General features: G+C 49.3%; 1 protein-coding gene and 1 pseudogene across 2 annotated transcripts in view; both read right to left on the bottom strand.

Annotated features, from left to right (window-relative positions):
• The window catches only part of Syngr1 (synaptogyrin 1), a 30,661-nt gene that overhangs the window by 10,562 nt on the left and 15,377 nt on the right, over window positions 1–4,722 (bottom strand). The gene's annotated exons all lie outside the window — the stretch shown is intronic.
• Window positions 415–4,722, bottom strand: part of LOC116082355 — a 13,599-nt pseudogene continuing 9,291 nt past the window's right edge.

Below are 4,722 nucleotides of genomic sequence, written 5' to 3'. Positions count from 1 at the left end.
AATTGATGGCCCAGGACTGAAGGGGTCATGCAAAGGAGTTGAGGCTTGGCACCATGAAGAGAGCCTATTAGTGAAGCCTAGTTTCTTTTCAGTGGAAGACAGCAGTGTTTTGGAGATGCCAGTGCCATGAGACGACCACCAAGAACAACAGCAGCAGTGGAGTGGATCCTCCTGAAGGAGCCTAGAAGCTTGTGAGTGGATCCCAGACGTTGGACAGTTGGAGTCTGAATTTGCTTTTGTGAGTGTGCCCTGATAGTTTTCCCTCTTGAAGTAAGAAGGTATTTTAGTGGAGCCCACAGTTAAGAGACTTTGAATTTTATTTTATTTTTTATTCCAAAAATAATTTTATTCACTGCATATTAAATAGAGTATGGAGGGAAAAAAAGAGCTGCGAGGCTCAGTCCGCGTCACTGTCTAGCCCAGCTCTTCTCATGCCTTGCCAACTGTTTTGGGCATTTTCTTGGCATGAGGATCTTCTAGCTCCTTGGCCTTATAGTAGTGGGGAGCCACTTCCAAAAGCCAGCTGCTTTCAATCTCCAATACCTATCTCATGAATTCCTTTGTGGTAAAGACAAGCTCATGGTAGAGCAACCAGCGTGGTGGCTGTTGTTCAGAAAGAGGAGTTGGGATGAATAAACAGTCTGCTGCTGCTTCACTGTGCGGTAGCCACTCGGAGTCAGCCTTGCTATGTGGTAAAAGTAACCCGAAGTGATGGCCTTTCGCACACGAACGTAGTCACCTTGGCAAGAAGTCAAGCCAACTTCCACATGCTCCAAGAGCCCCTCCAGCTCATCCGCACATCCCGGGCTTGGCGCATGGATCTGAACTGTACGAAGTTTTCATAGCACCACTGGGAAGAGTAGCCACTCTCAGCCCACTGTGTGTACACATTCAGCAGAACCACCAGGGAGGAAGAAGTTGACACGGGCATTATCGGCATGGACGACCTTATCCTTGGGCCGGTAGAAGATGGAATTGTTGACAGACAGCACAGCAGCCACGGTCAGGATCTCTTCGGAACAGCTGTACTTCTCTGAGGCCAGGATCATTTTAGACAGCATGGGATCCACAGGCAGCTCTGCCATCTTTCAACCAGATGTGGTGAGTTCTCCAAGGTGGTTGAGGGCGCCAAGGGCATAAAGTTGTTCCAGAGCCAGCAGCAGGGTCTCGTACGGTGGAGGGTCCAAGAAGTCAGAGCGCACCAGGTCATGGATGCCTAAGCTCTTTAGCAGCAGCACAACGTTGCCCAGGCTTGTCCTCTGGATCTCAGGAACTGTGGTCTCCTCCAGCTCATGCTGATAGGCCTGGGCTGTGTACAGGCAGAAGCACTTCCCTGCAGCCACTGGGGTGTAACAATTAGTGACTCCAAGCCTGTGCGAGGGTTGTAGCTCTTCCGCTTGGAGACTTTGAATTTTAAAAGATAATGGGTATTTTAAAGGGATTGAACTTTTTTTTGTTTTGTTTTGTTTTTAAGACAGGGTTTCTCTGTATAGCCCTGGCTTTCCTGGAACTCACTCTGTAGACCAGGCTGGCCTCAAACTCAGAAATCTGCCTGCCTCTGCCTCCCAAGTGCTGGAATTAAAGGCATGTGCCACTACTGCCTGGTGGGATTGAACTTTTAATATGTAAAGACTGTGGGACTTTTAAAGTTATTTAGATTTTGGGGATGAATAAGAAAGTAAGGGTTGAGGCTTAATAGTGATGTGTTTGTGTGTAAAGTTGACAAGGGGTCAATTGTACTGGCTGGTTTTGTGTGTCAACTTGACACAGGCTGGACTTATCATAGAGAAGGGAGCTTCAGCTGAGGAAGTGCCTCCATGAGATCCAGCTGTGGGGCATTGTTGGTGATCAAGAGGGGAGAGCCCATTGTGGTGAAGGGCTGGAGAATTTTAGAATTTTAAAGTAAGAGCATTTAATAGAAATGTGTCAGTAGGAATGTATAATGTATAAGCTTTACCTAAAAGGGCACGGAAAACCTCTGTAACGAGCCAAGGAGGTAGACTAGCCAGTTCCAGGAACTTGGCTAACTCAGAGCTTCAGGGCTCTGGTTCCCGAGGCCTGCCCCTCCTGACTGATCCACAATGAGGGCAGAACTAGGAATGAAGGTCAACTGGTTCAGGAGGCTCTCCACCCCACCGACCCCGGTAGATGAAGATTACATTCCTAGAAGGAATGTATTCCCCTCTCTAACTGACTGAATACCCTGGGTTGGAATTCTCCCTCATTCCCCCTGGTTTGTGGTTTTTCCCTTTCAATACACCTTATTCCTTGTGCTCTGGGTCGAACTCCTCTGGCCTGCAAGGTTATGAGTTCGACCCTGTACCAGCCTATCCCAAATAAACCTCATGCATTTGCAGCAAGATCAGTCTCCTGTGAGTTATTGGGTGGTCGTGTCATCCCGAGACTTGAGTGAGGGTCTCCCTAGCTCCAGGGGTCTTTCAATGGGTGGTGCCATCCCTGGGCTGGTAGTCTTGGGTTCTATAAGAGAGCAAGCTGAGCAAGCCAGGGGAAGCAAGCCAGTAAGTAGCATCCCTCCACGGCCTGTGCATCAGCTCCTGCTTCCTGATCTACTTGAGTTCCAGTCCTAACCTCCTTTGGCAATGAACAGCAGAGTGAAAATGTAAGGTGAGAAAACCCTTTCCTCCCCAACTTGCTTCTTGGTCATGATGTTTGTGCAGGAAGAGAAACCCTGCCTAAGACAGGTCCCAAGGCTGGTGTGGAACTCAGGTCCAATCCCCTGTCCTTCAGGTCAACTTCTACAGTTCCTGACACTTGCCCAGCTCCATACTGTGTTCTTCCTGAACGGCCTAGGCTGTGTTCTGGTCTGATGTCTCAGCCCTCAAGTCCCTGTCCTACCCCAAGGGGATGAAGTGACACATCAAAAACTCAAATCGGTAACAATCCTGCCAAGTGCATCCCATGGGCCGAGTTGTAAGTTGTAGCTAACTCTGTTCACTTCAGCGGGATGGGCAGCTGGCTCAGGCTTTAGTGATCCTGCCTCCTGCTGGAACAGTGGCTAGAGCAAGTGATCTGCTTCTAATAGACAATGTGGTTATAAAAACGTGTCTGGGCAGCCGGCAATAGTGGCGCACACCTTTCATCCGAGCACTTGGGAGCAGAGCCAGACAGCGCACTGAGTTCAAGGCCAGCCTGGTCTACAGAGTGAGTTCTAGGACAGCCAGAGCTACACAGAGAAACCCTCTCAGAAAAACAACAACAACAACAAAATGTGTCTGGACTCATGAGGCCCCACTCTTTCTCTGGAGGAGCTACAGGTGGCCAGTGGTTGCTAGGGGAAGGGCAGCCATCTTCCCCATTGTGCAGGGCTGGTGAACTGTGCTTGGCCCCTACTGTGCTCAGGCAAGCAACTTTAAATGCAAAGACACAGGGCTGGAGAGATGGCGCAGGGGTTAAGAGTTTGTGTTACTCTTCCAGAGGACATGGGTATGGTTTCCATCTCTAATTCCAGCTCCCGGGGATCTGACGCCCTCTTCTGGCTCCTGTGGGCACTGCACTCACATAGTATAAGCACAATGTTCACGTACACATAAATAAAATATAAATAATCAAAGACGCTGCTGGTAAGAGCTTGCTGGGAATAGGGGCCTTTGGGAGAAAGGAGACAAAGGGATAAGTGGGAGAAATACGATCAAAGTACATCCTACAAGTATGACATCATGACAGTGACGAGGGATTGCTTCTGGCTCCCACTTCACTCGCTCTCTGGTCTCCTGTCCCAGCTGCTCTACTGGAAGTCAACTGCTGTGTTTCAAGTGGCACCACAGAAACCCACACAGCAAGGAACAGAGAGAAGTCTCTGGCTGGTGGCCTGAAGGGAGCTGAAAGCCTCCATTGGCAGCCTATGGAATAGAGGTGGACTGGAACTCACCCGGCACCCTTTTAATAATCCAGAGTAGCGCCACCATGTGAGACCACAGCCCTGGCTGATCTGGAGAGACCTGGAGGCAATGGTGCCCACCTAAGCAGATTCCTGACCCACAACAACTGAGATAACATGTGACAGCTGTTTTAAGGCCATAGTTTGGGGGCAATTTATTATGTGGTAATGGCTAACTAATATATCAGTCTCATTGGCATTCTGGAGATGAGGCACTGGTGTTAACAAATGTGCCTGAGCTGTACAACTGGTAAGTGACAGAAATGGGGTCCAAACCCAGGGCACCTGCCCGTTCCCTTCATGCTTCCTCTCTGGATGGGGAAAGGTCAGATCTCAGAAAGACTGAAAAAGGCTTGTATGGTCTGAGAAGAGCTGGAAGCGGAAGCTGGAGGGATTGCTGTTGTCCATTCCCACTTGCTGTTGCTTTGCATCTGTGTGTGTGAACATATGTATGTGCACACATGTATGTGTAGGCCAGAAGTCAATGTCGGGGTCTTCCTCTTGCACTCTCTACCTTACTCTTAGAGAGAAGATCTCTCACTAAACTTGGAGCTCAGGGATTCAGTTAAGACTGTCCGGCTGGTGAGCCCCAGAGATCATCCTGCCTCTGCCTATCCATTACTATTACTATGGGCTCAAGCCACCGTGCCCAACTCTCAGATGAATACTGGGGATTGAACTCAGGTCCTCATGCCTGAGACCAACCGAGACATCTCCTCAACAATTGCTTTCCACTTACTTAAAAATGTATTTTGTGGGCTGGCGAGATGGCTCAGCCGGTAAGAGCACTGACTGCTCTTCCGAAGGTCCTGAGTTCAGATCCC

The sequence above is a fragment of the Mastomys coucha genome, unplaced genomic scaffold, assembly GCF_008632895.1.
Source record: "Mastomys coucha isolate ucsf_1 unplaced genomic scaffold, UCSF_Mcou_1 pScaffold11, whole genome shotgun sequence".
Taxonomy (NCBI): Eukaryota; Metazoa; Chordata; class Mammalia; order Rodentia; family Muridae; genus Mastomys; species Mastomys coucha.
This window is presented reverse-complemented; position numbering and strand designations above follow the sequence as displayed.